This window comes from Callithrix jacchus, chromosome 10 (assembly GCF_049354715.1).
Source record: "Callithrix jacchus isolate 240 chromosome 10, calJac240_pri, whole genome shotgun sequence".
Lineage (NCBI taxonomy): Eukaryota > Metazoa > Chordata > Mammalia > Primates > Cebidae > Callithrix > Callithrix jacchus.
Window position 1 is genome coordinate 116,265,926 of NC_133511.1, and position 18,369 is coordinate 116,284,294.

Here is an 18,369-nt window from a genome sequence, read left to right on the forward strand (position 1 = left end):
AGAGGCAGAGGGAACATTTAAACCACTCCTAACCAGAGGGGAATCACCAATCCCAGCAATCAGAATTTCAGTGCCTAAAAACCTCACCACAGAGGGCCTACAGTGCTCTGAATCTCCAAGTACATTTGAAAGGTAGTCTACACCATAAGGACCGCCACTCTTAGGTGAGTCCTAGTGCTGAATTAGGCCCAGAAATTATGGATTGGGGGACACTTGACATACTGAGACACCAGCTGAATCAGCCAAAGGAGTGTTTGTATCACCCCTCCCCTAACCCCAGCCTGCATAGCTCGCAACTTCAAAAGAGACTCCTTCCTTCTGCTTGAGAAATGGAGAAGGAAGAATGAGGAGGGCTTTGTCTTGCATTTTGGATACCAGCTCAGCCACAGCAGGATAAGGCACCAAATAGAGTTTTAAGTCCCTTGTTCAAGGCCCCAGCTCCCAGACAACATTTCCAGACACAGCCTGAGTCAGAAAGGAACCCTCTGCATTAAAGGAAAGGATCGAGTCCTCATAGCATTCCTCACCTGCTAACTGAAGATAACTTGAGCTCTAAATAACCAACAACAATACCCAGGTACTATTAATACATCAAGGACTTTGGGTAAGCATCTGAGACTAGTAGGTTTTAGGTGAGACTCAGCACATTTCTGGCTGTGGTGGCTATGGGGCAAGATTACTTCTGCTTCAGAAAAATGGAAGGAGAAGTAAAGAGACCTTTATCTTGCACCTTAGGTCCCAGCACAGCTACAGCATGGTAGAGCACCAAGTGGGCTGTTGACATCCTTAATTCCAGGACTTAGCTCTTGAACAGCATTTCAGGACCTTCCCTGGGCCAGAAGGGGGCCACTGCTCTGAAGGGAGAGTCCCAGGCCAGGCAGCCTTTACAACTTGATTTAAAAGCCCTTAGGCCTTAAGAGAACACTGGTTGGTAGTCTGGCAACAAGTGGGTAGGGATGGTTATGGGGTGAGGCTCCTCTCCCTTTGGAAAGAGAGGGGAAGAGTGGGAAGGACTTCATCTTGTGGTTTGAATGCCATCTCAGCTGCACTATAATAAAATAACAGGTAGCCTTCTAATGCTTTTGACTCTAGACATTGACTTTTGGACAGCAACTCTGTATCCACTCAGGGCCTAGGGGACCTCACTGCTCCAATGGGAAGGATGCAGCAGGTGGCTCGCTTTGCCACCTGCTAATTGTAGAACTCCAAAGACTTTAGCAAACATAGGCAGTAGCCAAAAAGTGGTTACAGTAGGCTTTGGGCAAGATGTAGTGCTGTGCAGGCCTCAGATCTGATCTAGCGCAGTCATAAGGGTTGTGGCCACAAGAGTGCTTGTGTCACTCCACCCCCAGTTTTAGGTGGCTCAGACCAGAGAGAGAAACTTTCTTTTGGAAAAAGTAGGTAAAGAAAACAGAAAAGTTTTTGCTTGGCAATCCAGAGAATTCTCCCATATGTTGTCTAAGACCATTGAGGCAGTACCCTTATGAGTCTTCAAAAACCACAGTGTTACTGGGCTTGGGATGCTCCCTAAAGTAGAGACAGCTTAAAACACAATACCTATTTCTTTCAACTATCTGGAAAGCCTTCTCAACAAGGCTGGCTACAAATAAGCCCAGACACTGAAGACTACAGCAAATACCTAACTATTCAGTGCTCAGACATGGAAGAATATCTACTAACATCAACACCATTGAGAGAAACATGACCTCACCAAATGAATTAAATAAGTCACCAGTGATCGGTCCTGGAGAAATGGAGATATGTGACCTTTCAGACAGAGAATTTGAAATCGCTGTGTTGATGAAACTCAAAGAAACTTAAGAGTACACAGAGAAGGAATTCAGAATTCTATCAGATAAATTTAACAAAGAGATTGAAATAGTTAAAAAGAAGCATAAATTCTGGAGATGAAAAATGCAATCATCATACTGAAGAATGCGTCAGGGTCCTTTAATAGCAGAATTGACCAAGCAGAGAAAAGCATTAGTGAGCTTGAAGACAGGCTATGTAAAAATGCACCATCAAAGGATACAAAAGAAAAAAATTTTAACAACAATAAAGCACATCTACAGGATATAGAAAATAGCCTCAAAAGGGAAAATCTAAGAATGATTGGCCTTAAAGAAAAAGTACAGAAAGAGATAGGGGTAGAAAGTTTGTTTAAAGGAAAAATAACAGAGAACTTCCCCAAACTAGAGAAAGCTATGAGTATCTGAATACAGGAAAGTTACAGAACACCAAGCAGATTTAACCTAAAGACTATCTCAAGGTATTTAAAATCAAACTCCCAAAGGTCAAGGAGAAAGAAACATAAAAGCAGCAAGAGAAAAGAAATAAATAACATACAATGAAGATCCAATACATCTGACAGAAGATTTTTCTGTGGAAACTTTATAGGCCAGAAGACAGTGGAATGGCATATTTAAAGTGCTGAAAGAAAAAAAAAACCTTTTACCATAGAATATTAAATCTGGCAAAAAATATTCTTCAAACATGAAGGAGGAATACTTTCCCAGACAAGAGCTGAGGGATTTCATCTATATCAGATCTGCTACTGAAATGTTAAAAAAAGAAAGTAAAGAGGATTAGAAAGAACAGAACATTCAGAAAGAAAACAACATTAGTGAGCAATAAATAATCTCCAGAAGTTTTTAAACTCACTGGTGATAATAAGTACACACAAAAAGACAGATTATAACACTGTAACTGTGGTGTATTAAATATTTTTATCCTAAGTAGAAAGACCAAATATTGAACCAATCAAAAATAGTAACTACAGCAACTTTTTGAGACAGAGTCAGTATAATAAGATATAAATAGAAATAACAAAAAGTTAAAAAGTGGGGAGACAAAATTAAGGCATTGAGTTTTTATTAATTTTCTTTCTGCTTGTTTGTTTATGAAAATAGTGTCAAGTTGTTATCAGATTTAAATAATGGGTTATAAGACAGTATTTGCAAACTTCCTGGTAACCTCAAACTAGGAAACATACAATGGATACACAAAAAAAATAAAAGAAAGAAACCAAATTATATCGCTGGAGAAAATAGCCTTCACTAAAGGAAGACAGGAAGGAGAAAAAGAAGGAAGAGATCAGAAACAGAAAACAAATAACAAAATGGCAGGAGTAAGTCCTTACTTATTAATAATAACATTGAATGTAAATGGACTAAACTCTCCAATCAAAAGACATAGAGTGGCTGAATGGATTAAAAAACAAGACCCACTGATATATTGCATACAAGAAACACACTTCACCTATAAAGACACACATAGACTAAAAATAAAGGAAAGGAAAAAGGTATTGATGACAATGGAAACTAAAGAAGAGCAGGAGTCACAATACTTATATGAGACAAAATAGATTTCAAGACAAAAACTATAAAAATAGACAAATAAGGTTACTACATAATGGTAACGGGGTTGATTCAGCAAGAGGATGTAACAATTTTCAATGTATATGCACCCCAAACTGGAGCACTCTGATATACAAAGGAAATATTATTAGAGCTAAAGAGAAAGATAGACCTGAATGCAATAATAGCTGGAGATTTCAAGACCCCACTTTCAGCATTGGACAAATCTTCAAGACAGAAAATCAACAAAGAAATATCAGACTTAATCTGCACTATAGACCAAATAAATCTAACAGATATCTACAGAACATTTTATCCAAGAGCTTCAGAATACACATTCTCATCCTCAGTACATGAATCATTCTCAATGATAGACCATATGTTTGATTACAAAACAAGTCTTAAAATATTCAAAAAATTGAAATAATATCAAAATCTTCTCTGACCATGATGTATTAAAGCTAGAAATTAATAACAGGGGTCAGGCCGAGTGGCTCAAACCTGTAATTCAAGCACTTTTGGAGGCTGAGGTGGGCAGATCAATTGAGGTCAGGAGTTAGAGACCAGCCTTGCCAACATGGTGAGAACCTGTCTCTACTAAAAATACAAAAAGAGGAAAAACAAAACTAGCCAGATATGGTGGCACATACCTGTAATCCCAGCTACTTGGGAAGCTGAGGAATGAGAATCACTTGAACCTGGGAGGAGGAAGTTGCTGTGAGCCGAGATCACCCCACTTCACTCTAGCCTGAGTGACAGAACAAGACTCCATCTCAAAAATAAATAAATAAATAAATGAAAGAAATTAATAATGAGGAATTTTGTAAACTATATAAATATATATAGTTTTACATATATTATAATATATATAAATTAATATAAATATATAAAAATATAAAATATAAATATATAAAAATTAAACAATATGTTCCTGAATGACCAGTGGGTTAATGCAGAAATTAAGAAAATAATTGAAACCTTTCTTGATGCAAATGATAATGGAAACACAACATTTTAAAACCTACGAGACACAGCAAAAGCAGTACTAAGAGGAAAGTTTAGAGCTATAAATACCTACATCAAGAAAGAAGAAAAACTTCAAATAAATAATCTAACAGTGCATTTTAAACAATTAGAAAAGCAAGACCAAACCAAATCCAAAATTTGTAGAGCAAAAGACATAATAAAGATCAGCACAGAAATAAATGAAATAGAAATGAAAAAAGTATGAAATAAATGAAATCAAAATGAAAAAGTATGAAAGTATTTCATCTTTAATGAAATTAAAAGACAGTCTTTTGAAAAGTTAAACAAAATTGACAAACTTTGAGCCAAACTAATTAAGAAAAAAAAGAGAGAAGTTCCAAAAAAATAAAATCAGAAACAAAAAAGAAGACATTACAGCTGATACTGCAGAAATTCAAAGGATCATTAGTGGTTACCATGAGCAACTATATACGAAAAAAGTGGAAAATCTAAAAGATATGGGCAAATTCTTAGACATACACAACCTGCCAAGATTGAACCAGGAAGAAATTCAAAACATAAACAGACCAATAGCAAGAAACCAGATTGAAGCTATACTAAAGTCTCTCAGTAAGGAAAAGCCCAGGACTTAATAGCTTCACTGCTGAATTCTACCAAACATTTAAAGAATATCATTCCTACTCAAACTGTTCTGAAAAATAGAGGAGAAGGCAGCAAACTGACACAGGAACAGAAAACCAAACACCACATGTTCTCACTCATAAGTGGGAGATGAACAATGAGAGCACATGGGCACAGGGAGGGGAACATCATTCACCAGGGAGGGTGGAAGGCTAGGGGAGAAATAGCATTATGAGAAATACCTAGTGCAGATGACAAGCTGATGGGTGCAGCAAACTACCATGGTTCACGTATATCTATGTAACAAACCTACACGTTCTGCCCATGTATCCCAGAACTTAAAGTACAATAATAAAAAAAAAGATAAGCAATTCCAATGGGAAAAAGATTAAAAAAATAATAGAGGAGAAGGGAATACTTTCAAACTCATTCCATCAGGCAAATATCCTGATACCAAAACCAAAGATCCACCAAAACACAGAAAACTACATTCCAATATCTCTGATGAATATTGATGCAAAAATCCTCATCAAAATACCAGCAAAAACTGATAAAAGGGGGCATCCTTGTTGTGTTCCAGATCTTGGAGAAGGGCTTTCAGTTTTTCCCCATTCAGTGCAATACTAGTTGTGGGTCTGTCATATATAGTCTTTATTCTGTTAAGGTATGTTTCTTCTATTCCTAGTTTGTTTAGAGGTTTTATTACAAAGGGATGTTGAATCTTATCAAAAGCTTTTCCAGCATTCATTGAGATGATTAAAATGTTTTTATCTTTTATTCTGTTGATATGATGTAACACATTGGTTGATTTGCATATTTTGAACTATCCTTTCATCCCAGGGATAGATCTCACTTGTTCATCATGAATAATCTTTCTAATGTATTGTTGAATTTCATTTGCTAGTATTTTGTTGAAGATTTTTGCATCAATATATACACCTAATATGTACCCACAAAAGTTTAAAATTAAAAATAATTTTTAAAGAACCAAAAAAAGATATACAATTGAGTTGACCATCTTCCAAAGAACTGTATTACATAGTATTTGGACACTGCCAGAAACTCCAAACATGTAGGGGGCATAATTACTAATGTGAGGTTCTTGGATGTATCTTCCTTACTTCTGTAGAGCTATAGAAATAAATGGGTGACAGGTGGAAAAAGATTTGTCAGCTATGTTTTAACATAGAAGAGTTTAGAAACTCTTTAGAGTTGCTAAATCGTCACAGGGGAGATGGCAAGCCATCTTGGAAATTTAGACTGGAAAATCATGGTGGGGAAGAGAATGTCTGTTAGTGGGATGCATACAAGAGATGATGGCCACCTGAGCTAGCATAATGGCCTATTGGATGAGAAGAGATCCACAGATTTGAGATAATTCAAAGGTAGAGTTTACACAATTTGGTGATTGATTAAGAAAGAGGGAGAAAGTTGACATCTGAGTTTCCAGATTGATCCACTAGATGCATCAATAATCTTAATTCTTTGAATGGAAATAATATGTAAATTGGTAGCTGATATTTTGCTTGAAGTCTTCATTATATTTTCATAACTGTAAAACCAAATGACTTTATATTTATGAATGTGCTTACTTTTGACAGAACTTTCATAGGCTCACTCCTTCGAAACTCAGTTCCTTTAACCTTTCCATGAGATTCTATATTTTCAACAACAGATTCTGCAGTAGGAGCTATTAGATGCCCATCCCCATCTCCACTTTTCCTTTGTGATTCAGGAAGAATAATTTGCTATTTACCAGGGAAGTCTTTTAAAGCTTCTATGGACATTCAATTGGAAGACACTGAAAATGTAACTAACAGAAATTCAATGATGTTTCCAAGTTGCCTGGCTATAGGTTTTGAATAATAATGGCCTACATTTATTGAGAAATTAACAACATGTCAGGTACATTCTAACTTCTTAGTATATTGTTTCATTTGGTTCTCACAACAACTCTGTGAAGTAATCATTACTATTCTCCAGATTTTATAGAGAAGGAAACTGAAATACAGATAGGGTAAATAGCTTGCTCAAAATTACACAAGATTAAATAGCCAAGCCAGGACTAAGGACCCAGAACCTTTGCCAAGAGCTCTCAAGTGAGATGTACAGACAAATATTCTTCTTCTAATTGCTATCAGCTATTTGAGACCATATTACCTGCCAGTTTCCTTGTTGATGTGGAAGCCTCTTTAATCCTTAACTACTTCCCTAAAGGCTCTGTCTTCAAATACAGTCACATTGGGGGTTGGGCCTTCAACATGTGAATTTTTAGGGAACATAATGACACAATATAGTCCTTGACAGTTGTTCTCTGTTCCCAAGCTGAATGCTAAGGTCTTTCCTCAATAATGGATTCTTTTTTGCTTCAGACAGCCAGAGAATTGCTTGTAACCAAAAATGTTAATAGGCAAAGTATCTCTACATGATAGCAACAAATTTGGTATTCGTTTCTTGGTGTTCCTTTGATTTGTAATGTAATCAAGAACCATTTAGTCATTTATTCCAACAGTTTTACCACTGCCATTTAACCACCTGTGTGACTTTAGATGAATTCATCTAAATAACAGTTCCTTTATCTACAAAAGATAGACAATTATACTGACCCCAAGATTTTTTTTTTTTAATTTTTTATTGGATTATAGGTTTTGGGGTACATGAGCAGAGCATGCAAGACAGTTGCGTAGGTACACACATGGCAGTGTGCTTTGCTTTTCTTCTCCCCTTCACCCACATTTGGCATTTCTCCCCAGGCTATCCCTCCCCACCTCCCCCTCCCACTGGCCCTCCCCTTTTCCCCTCAATAGACCCCAGTGTTTAGTACTCCCCTTTCTGTGTCCATGTGTTCTCATTTTTCATCACCCACCTATGAGTGAGAATATGCGGTGTTTCATTTTCTGTTCTTGTGTCAGTTTGCTGAGGATGATGTTCTCCAGATTCATCCCTGTCCCTACAAACGACACAAACTCATCATTTCTGATTGCTGCATAATATTCCATGGTGTATATGTGCCACATTTTTCCAATCCAGTCTATTATCAATGGGCATTTGGGTTGATTCCAGGTCTTTGCTATTGTAAACAGTGCTGCAATGAACATTCGTGTACATGTGTCCTTATAGTAGAACGATTTATAGTCTTTTGGATATATACCCAGTAATGGGATTGCTGGGTCAAATGGAATTTCTATTTCTAAGGCCTTGAGGAATCGCCACACTGTCTTCCACAATGGTTGAACTAATTTACACTCCCACCAACAGTGTAAAGACCCCAAGATTTTGTTAAGGATTTTGGGCTATTTGAATATATATAATTATTAAATATCCTGAAAAAGACAATTGACTCTTGAACATCATAGGTATGAATTATATGGGTCCACTTATAGGTGGATATTTTTCAAGAAATAGTCAATCCTTCATATTGGTAGGTTCCACATCTGCAGCAAAATACAGATCAAAAATATGGGGCTTGCAGGATTCAAAACCTGTGTACACAGACGACAGACTTCCTATATGCAGGTTCCATAGAGCCAAAGGCAGGACTTGAGTAAAAGTGTATTTTAGTATCATTGAAGGGTCCTAGAACCAATTCCTCCAGAATACTGAGAGATGATAGTAGTATCAACTTGCAGTATCATATGTTTGGGTGGACTCTGATACCTGTTAGAAAATGACAGCAGGGAGAACAAGAAATTACTATTTAATATTTGGTTTTCAAAACTGGGACTGTGAAACAAAGCTGTTCCTTTTTTTTTGGTATGTAAAAATTTTTAAAATAATTAACTGTGAATGAAAATTGTATGTATTTATTGAGTACAACATGGTGTTTTAAAATACGTATACATTGTAAAATGGCACACTAAAGCTAATTAATATATGCTTTATCTCATATACTTTATATGTTTTGGTGAGAACACTGAAAATGTATTCTCATCACAATTTTCATAAAACAATATTTTAAAATATAGTCACCATGCTATACAATAGATTCACTGGACTGCTCCTACTGTCTAACTGAAATTAGGCTTACTGTGACCATCTCCCCAAGCCCTACCCACTCCTCCAACCTCTAATAACCACCATTATACTCTCTGCTTCTATGAATTTAACTTTTCAGATTTCACATGTAAGTTAGATAATGTGGTATTCATCCTCCTGTGCCCGTTTATTTCACTTAATGTTATGTACTCCAAGTTCATCTATGTGGTTTCAAATGACAGAATTTTTTTCTTTTTAAAAACTAAATAGTATTTTGTTGTGCATATATACCACATTTTTGATGTTCATAAATCTGTTGATAGACACTTGGGTTGATTCTATGTCTTGGATATCGTTAATAATTCTGCAATGTACATGCGAGTGCTGATATCTCTTTAACTTACAGGTATAGCTCGGAGATATTGAGGGTTCAGTTCCAGATCACCACAGTAAAATGAATATTTCAGTAAAGTAAGGCACATGAAGTTTATGGTTTCACAGTGCATATAAAAGTTATCTTATTATTTTTAATTTTTTTTATACTTTAAATTCTGGAGTACATGTTCAGAGCATGCAGGTTTATTACATAAGTATACATGTGCCATGGTGGTTTGATGCATCCATGACTCTGTCATCTCCATTAAGTATTTCTCCTAATGCTATTCCTCCTCTATCCCCCCAAACCCTGTCATCCCTCCCCTAGCCCTCCACCTCCTGACAGGCCCTGGTGTGTAATGTTCCCTTTTCTGTGTCCATGTGTTCTCATTGTTCAACATCCACTTATGAGTGAGAACATGTTGTGTTTGATTTTCTGTTCTTACATCGCTTTGCTGAGAATTATGATTTCCAGCATTATCCATGCCCCTGCAAAGGACATGGACTCATCATTTTTTTATAGCTTCATAGTATTCCATGGTGTATATTTGCCACACTTTCTGTATCCTGTCTATCATTGATGGGCATTTGGGTTGGTTCCAAGTCTTTACTATTGTGAATAGTGCTGCAGTAAACATACATGTGCATGTGTCTTTATAATAGAATGCCTTATAATCCTTTGGGTATATATCCAGTAATGAGATTTCTGGGTCAAATGGTATTTCTATATCTAGATCCTTGAGAAATCACCACACTGTCTTCCACAATGGTTGAACTTACTTACCCTCCCACCAACAGTGTAAAAGCATTCCTATTTCTCCACATCATCTCCAGCATCTGTGGTCTCCTAATATTTTAATGATCACCATTCTAACTGGCATGAGTTGGTATCTCAATATGGTTTTGATTTGCATTTCTCTAATGAACCAGTGATGATGAGCTTTTTTCTATATGTTTGTTGGCTGGATAAATGTCTTCTTTTGAGAAGTGTCTGTTCATACCCTTTGCCCACTTTTTGATGGGGTTGTTTTTTTCTTGCAAATTTGTTTAAGTTCTTTGTAGATTCTGGATATTGGCCCTTTGTCAGATGAGTAGATTGCAAAATTTTTTCCCATTCTTTTGGTTGCCTGTTCACTCTAATGATTCTTTCTTTTGCTGTACAGAAGCTCTTAAGTTTAATCAGGTCCCATTTGTCTATTTTGGTTTTTGTTGCCATTGCCTTTGGTGTTTCAGTCATGAAATCCTTGCCCATGCCTATGTCTTGAATGGTATTACCTAGGTTTTCTTCTAGGGTTTTTATGGTGTTAGGACTTTTGTTTAAACCTTTAATCCATCTGGAGTTAATTTTTGTATAAAGTGTAAAAGAAGTGATCCAGATTCAGCTTTCTACACATGGCTAGCCAGTTTTCCCAACACCATTTATTAAATAGGGAATCATTTCCCAATTGCTTGTTTTTGTCAGACTTGTCAAAGATTGAATAGTTGTAGATGTGTGACACTATTTCTGAGGCCTCTGTTGTGTTCCATTGGTCTATATCTCGGTTTTGGTACTAATACCATGCTGTTTTGATTACTGTAGCCTTGTAGTATAGTTTGAAGTCAGGTAGTGTGATGCCCCCAGCATTTTTTTTTCCTTAGGATTGACTTGGCTATGCAGGCTCTTTTTTGGTTCCACATGAAGTCTAAGGAGGAGTCCAATTCTGAGAAGAAAGTCAATGGTAGCTTGATGGGGATAACATTGAATGTATACATTACTTTAGGCAGTATTGCCATTTTCATCATATTGATTCTTCCTAAATACGAGCATGGAATGTTTTTCCATCTGTTTGTATTTTCTCTTATTTCCTTGAGCAGTGGCTTGTAGTTCTCCTTGAAGAGATCCTTCACATTCCTTCTTAGTTGTATTCCTAGGTATTTTATTCTTTTTGCAGCAATTGTGAATGAGAGTTCACTCATGATTGGACTCTTTCTTTGTCTATTACTGGTATATAGGAATGCCTGTGATTTTTGCACATTGATTTTGTATCTTTAGACTGTTGAAGTTGCTTATCATCTTAAGAAGATTTTGAACTGAGATTATGGGGTCTTCTAAATATACAGCATGTCATCTGCAAACAGAGACAATTTGACTTCTTCTTTTCCTAACTGCATATCCTTTATTTCTTTTACTTGCTTTATTGCCCTGGCCAAAACATCCAATACTACATTGAATAGGAGTGGTAAGAGAGGGCATTCTTGTAATGACCTACAAAGAGACTTAGACTCCCACACAATAAGAGTGGGAGACTTTAACACTCCACTGTCAACATTAGACACATCAACGAGACAGAAAATCAACAAGGATATCCAGGACTTGAATGCAGAACTGGAACAAGTGGACCTAATAGACATCTACAGAACTCTCCACCCCACAGCCACTGGTATACATTCTTCTCAACACCACATTGCACTTACTCTAAAATTGACCACATAATTGGAATTAAATCACTCCTTAGCAAATAAAAAAAAATGGAAATCATAACAAACAGTTTCTCACAATGACAGTGCAATCAAATAATATCTCAGGATTAAGAAACTAACTCGAAACCACACAACTTCAGAGAAATTGAACAACTGGCTTCTGAATGTTGACTGGATAAACAATGAAATGAAAGCAGAAATAAAGATGTTCTTCCAAACCAAAGAGAACAAGGACACAACGTACCAGAATCTCTGGGACACATTTAAAGGAATGTCTAGAGGAAAATGTATAGCAATAAATGCCCACATGAGAAACAAGGAAAAGATCTAAAATCAACACCCTATCATCAAAGCTGAAAGAGCTAAAGGAGCAAGATCAAAAAAACTCAAAACCCAGCAGAAGACAAGAAATAACTAAGATCAGAGCAGAACTGAAGGAGATAGAGACACACAAAAAAACCTTCAAAAAATCAATAAATCCAGGAGCTGGTTTTTCAAAAAGATCAACAAAATAGACAGACTACTAGCCAGATTAATAAAAAGTAAAAGAGAGGATAAACAAATAGATGAAATAAAAAGCAATAAAGATGATATCACCACCAATCCCACAGAAAGAAAAACTATCATCAGAGATTACTACAAACAACTCTATGCACATAAACCAATAAACCTGGACGAAATGGATAAGTTCATGGACACTTGCACCCTCCCAAAACTAAACCAGGAAGTTGAAAAGCTGAATAGACCAATAACAAGGGCTGAAGTTGAGGCAGCAGTTAATAACCTACCAACCAAAAAAAGTCCAGGTCCAGATGGGTTTGCAGCTGAATTCTACCAGATGTACAATGAGGAGCTGGTACCAATCCTTCTGAAACTATTCCAAACAATACAAAAAGAGGGAATCCTTCCTAACTCATTTTATGAGACCAACATCATCCTGATACCAAAACCCGGCAGAGACACAACAAGAAAAGAAAGCTTCAGGCCAATCTCCATGATGAACATAGATGCAAAAATCTTCAATGAAATACTGGCAAGCCGAATGCAACAGCACATCAAAGAGCTCAGCCATCAGGATCAAGTAGACTTCATCCAGGGGATGCAAGGCTGGTTCAACAAACACATGTCCATAAACATAATCCACCACATAAGTAGAATCAAAGACAAAAACCACATGATTATCTCAATAGATGCATAGAAGGCCTTCAACAAAATTCAACAGCCTTTAGGCTAAAAACTCTTAATAAACTAGGTATTGATGGAACATATCACAAAATAATAAAAGCTATTCACAACAAACCCAATGCCAATATACTGAATCGGCAAAAACTGGAAGCTTTCCCTTTGAAATCTAGCATTAGACAAGAATGCCCTCTCTCCACTCTTAATCAATATAGTACTGGAAGTTTTAGCCAGAGCAGTCAGGCAAAAAAAAGAAATAAAAGTATTCAATTAGGAAAGGAGGGAGTCGAATAGTCTCTATTTGCAGATGACATGACTGTATATTTAGAAGACCATATCAGCTCAGCCCAAACTCTCCTGAAACTGTTAAGCGACTTCAGCAAAGTCTCAGGATACAAAATCAATGTGAGAGATCACAAGCATTCCTATACCCCAATAACAGACAAACAGAGAGCCAAATCAAGAAAGAACTCCCATTCACAATTGCTTCAAGAAAAGTAAAATACCTTGGAATACAACTAACAAAGGAGGGAAAGGACCTCTTCAAGGAGAACTACAAACCACTGCTTGAGGTAAGAGAGGACACAAACAGATGGAAAAACATTCCATGCTCATGGTTAGGAAGAATAAATGTTGTAAAAATGGCCATACTTCCCAAAGTAATTTATAGATTTAATGCTATCCCCATCAAACTACCAATCACCTTCTTCACAGAACTGGAAAAAACCACCTTAAACTTCATATGGAACCAAAAGAGAGCCCACATAGCAAAGACAATCCTAAGTAAAAAGAACAAAGCTGGTGGCATCACGCTGCTGGACTTCAAGCTATACTACAAGGCAACATTAATCAAAACAGCATGGTACTGGTACCAAAACAGAGATATAGACCAATGGAACAGAACAGAGGCCTCTGGAGCAACACCACCCATCTACAACCATCTGATCTTTTAGAAACCTGATAAAAACAAACAATGGGGAAAGGACCCCCTGTTTAATAAATAGTGTTGGGAAAATTGGCTAGCAATGAGCAGAAAGCAGAAACTGGACCCCTTCCTGACACCTTACACTGAAATTAACTCTAGATGGATTAAAGACTTAAACATAAGGCCTAAAACCATAAAAGCCCTAGAGGAAAACCTAGAAAAACCATTCAGGACATAGGCATAGGCATAGGCAAGGACTTCATGACTAAAACACCAAAAGAAATGGCAACAAAAGCCAAAATAGACAAATGGGACCTAATTAAACTTCAGAGCTTTTGACAGCAAAAGAAACCACCATTAGAGCCAACAGGCAACCAACAGAATGGGAAAAAATTTTTGCAATCTACCCATCTGACAAAGGGCTAATATCCAGAATCTACAAAGAACTGAAACAGATTGACAAGGAACAAACAAACCTATCCAAAAGTGAATGAAGGACATGAACAGATACTTTTCAAAAGAAGACATATATGAAGCCAAGAAACATAAGAAAAAATGTTCATCATCACTGGTCATTAGAGAAATGCAAATCAAAACCACATTGAGATAATATCTCATGCCAGTTAGAATGGCAATCATTAAAATATCTGGAAACAACAGATGCCAGAGAGGATGTGGAGAAACAGGAACACTGGTGCACTGTTGATGGGAGTGTAAATTAGTTCAACCATTGTGGAAGACAGTGTGGCGATTCCTCAAGGACCTAGAAACAGAAATTCCATTTGACCCAGCAATCCCATTACTGGGTATATACCCAAAGGACTATAAATCATTGTATTATAAAGACACATGCATGCGCATATTTACAATAGCAAAGACCTGGAAGCAACCCAAATGCCCATCAATGATAGACTGGACAAAGAAAATGTGGCACATATACACCATGGAATACTATGCAGCCATAAAAAACAATGAGTTTGTGTCCTTTGCAGGGACATGGATGAACCTGGAAACATCATTCTCAGCAAAATGACACAAGAACAGAAAATCAAACACTGCATGTTCTCACTCATAGGCAGGTGTTGAACAATGAGAACACTTGGACGCAAAGAGGGGAGCATCACACATTGGGGTCCGTTGAGGGGAGCTATGGGAGGGATAGTGGGAGGGAGGGTGGGGGAGGGATAACATGGGGAGAAATGTCAGGTATAGGTGATGGGGGGTGATGGCAGCAAACCACCTTGCCACGAATGTACCTATGCAACAGTCTTGCATGATCTGCACATGTACCCCAGAATCTAAAGTACAATAAAAAAAAATTAAATAAAAAATAAATAAATAAAATACTTTAATGCTAAAAAATGCTAATCATCATCTGAGCTTTCAAAGAGTTGCAACCGTTTTGCTGGTGCAAGGTCTTATTTCAGTGTTGATGGCTGCTGACAAGGGTGGGACTTACTGAAGGTTAACGTAGCTGAGGCAGTTTCTTAAAATAAGATGACAATTAAGTCTACTGCACTGATTAACTCTTCCTTTCACAAAAGATTTGTCTGCAGTATGTAATGCTGTTTGGTAGCATTTTACTCACAGTAAAACTTCATTCAAAATTGGAATCAATCCTTTCATCCCTTGCTACTGCTTTATCAGTTAGGTTTATGTAAAGTTAGAAATCCGTTGTTGTAATTTCAGCAATGTTCACAGCATCTTCACCAGGAGTAGATCCCAGCTTAAGAGACCACTTTCTTGGCTCATCCATAAGAGGCAATGTCTTATCCATTCAGGTTTTATCATAAGATGCAGCAATTCTGAAGATCTTCAGACTCCAGTTCTAATTTTTGTTCTCTTGTTATTTCCACCACAGCTGCAGTTACCTCCTCCATTACAATCTTGAACACTTCAAAGTTATCTGCAAGGATTAGAACCAATTTCTTCCTAATTCCTGTTAATGTTGATATCTTCATGTCCTCCCATGAATCATGAATGTTTTAATGGCATATGGAATGGAAAATCCTTCCCAGAGGTTTTCAATTTACTTTGCTCTGATCCATCAGAGAAATCACAATCTATCGCAGCTATAGCCTTACAGAATGTATTTCTTAAATAATAAGACTTGGAAGTTGAAATTACTCCTTGATCTATGAACTGCAGAATGAATGTATGTTAGCAAGCATGAAAGAAAAATTAATGTCCTTGTACATCTACATCAGAGCTCTTGAATGAATAGGTGCATTGTCAATGAGCAGTAATATTACAAAAATAATTTTTTTTTCCTGAGCAATAGGCTTAAAATATTCAGTAAACCATGCTGTAAATAGATGATGCTGTAATCTAGGCTTTGTTCTTCCATTTATAGAGCAAAGGCAAAATATATTTAGCCTAATTCTTAAGGGCCTGGGATTTTTTTAAATGGTAAGTGAGCATTGGCTTCAACTTAAAGTCAACAGCTGCACAAACTGCTAATGAAAAAGTCAGCATGTCCTTTGCAGCTTTGAAGTTAGGCATTGACTTCCCCTTTCCAGCTGTGCAAGTCCTGGATGGCATCTTCTCCCAATAGAAACCAGTAACATCTACATGGGAAATTTATTGTTCGCTGTAGCCACCTTTATCAATTATCTTAGCTAGATCTTCTGGTTAAACCTGCTACAGTTTCTGCATCAGCACTTGCTACTTCCCTTTGCACTTTTATGTTATGCAAATGGGCTGGGCACAGTGGCTCATGCCTGTAATCCCAGCACATTGGTAGGCTGAGGTGGGTGGATCACCTGAGATACTATTTTAGCTGTTTTGGAGAACCACAAACTGTGCCCATATAAGATAGAAAATTTAATTCATAAGTGTTGTGTGCGTTCTGACTGCCTCACCTACTGACTCTCCCCAGACTCTCTCCCTCTCCTCCAGCCTCCCTATTCCTGAAGACACAACATTTAAATTAGGCCAATTACTAACCATACAATGGTCTATAAGTATTCAAGTATTGAAGTATTCCATTCAAGTGAATGGAAAAGTTAGAAGTCTTTGGAGTTGGAGAGCAGCCTGACCAAAGTGGTGAAACTCTGTCTCTACTAAAAATACAAAAAAAAAGTCAGCCAGATGTGTTAGTGGGCACCTGTAATCTCAGCTATTTGGGAGGCTGAGGGAGGAGAATTGCTTGAGCCCAGGAGGTAGACGTGGCAGTGATCCCAGATTGCCGTGCCACTGTACTCCAGTCTGAGCAACAAAGTGAAACTCTGTCAAAAATGGAAGGAAGGAAAGAAGGAAGGAAGGAAGGAAGGAAGGAAGGAAGGAAGGAAGGAAGGAAGGAAGGAAGGAAGGAAGGGAAGGAAGGAGGCACTGTCTGAAGGTCAAGTGTACTTGGGATTTTAATGACCTTGAAGACAAGTGGTGGTGGTGATGCCATGGACCAGATGCCACAGGGCTTGACCACGGATCTTGGAGTAAAGCCACCAGGACCTCCTGGCCTGTGTGTCATTCCAGTGTCACCATCATGAGGACAAATGAGCTGTTCCCTGTAGGAGGCTTCAGTATGGTCGTTGGAAGCAGCCCATTTCACATCCAGGTCTGGAATTTGTCTAATACTGTGTCTCGTCCCAAGATCGTAAGTTGGCTGTGCCTTCAGTCTTATTTATGTCCTCCTCAGTATGTTTCTGATTCTGAAGGAGGGAGGGAGGGAGGAGGGAGGGAGGGAGGGAGGGAAGGAAGGAAGGAAGGAAGGAAGGAAGGAAGGAAGGAAGGAAGGAAGGAAGGAAGGAAGGAAGGAAGGGAAAGGGAAGGGAAGGAAGGAGGGAGGGAAGGAAGGAAAAGAAAATGGCTTCTTTCCTTAAACCTCTGCTAGCTTCCAACTTTTTTCTGCAGCTTCCTCACCTCTCTTAGCCTTCAAATAAGTTAAAAGAGTTAGAACCTTGCTCTGGATTAAGCTTTGCTTTTTGAATGTTTTGGCTAGTTGAATTTTCTATCCAGAGCACCAAAACTTGCCCCAAAACAGCAGTAAGGTTATTTTCCTTTCTTATCATTTATGTGTTCGCTGGATTAGCACTTTCAATTTCCTTCAAAGACTTTCCTTGCATTCACAACTTGGCTAATTGTTTGGTATAAAAGGCGTAGCTTTCTGACTATCTTGGCTTTTGACTTGACTTCCTCACTATGCTTAATCATTTTAGCTTTTTGCTTAAAATGAAAGACTTCTAACTCTTCCATTCACTTGAATACTTATAGACCATTGTATGATTAATAATTGGCCTAATTTAAATGTTGTGTCTTCGGGAATAGGGAGGTTGGAGGAGAGGGAGAGAGTCTGGGAAGAGTCAGTAGTCTGGGTGAGGCAGTCAGAACACACACAACATTTATGGATTAAATTTGTTATCTTATATGGGTACAGTTTGTGGTTCTCCAAAACAGCTAAGATAGTACCATCAAAGATGTGATCACATATCACCTTAACAGACACAATAATAAAGAAAAAGTCTGAATATTGCAGGAATTACCAAACTG

The 18,369-nt window shown here is 37.5% G+C and overlaps 2 protein-coding genes across 8 annotated transcripts in view; one reads left to right on the forward strand and one right to left on the reverse strand.

The window, feature by feature from the left end:
* Positions 1-18,369, reverse strand: part of GLYAT (glycine-N-acyltransferase) — a 182,317-nt gene that overhangs the window by 123,943 nt on the left and 40,005 nt on the right. The window lies entirely within an intron of this gene.
* Positions 1-18,369, forward strand: part of LOC100895047 (glycine N-acyltransferase-like protein 1) — a 113,998-nt gene that overhangs the window by 68,988 nt on the left and 26,641 nt on the right. For 2 of the 7 annotated variants that reach the window (XM_009008173.5, XM_078341105.1), the window contains exon 3: positions 9,346-9,410. The exons of the other annotated variants lie outside the window; for them this stretch is intronic. The gene's annotated coding sequence lies outside the window, so the exon portion shown is untranslated. The remainder of the gene's footprint in view (positions 1-9,345; positions 9,411-18,369) is intronic. 7 annotated transcript variants of the gene reach the window in all.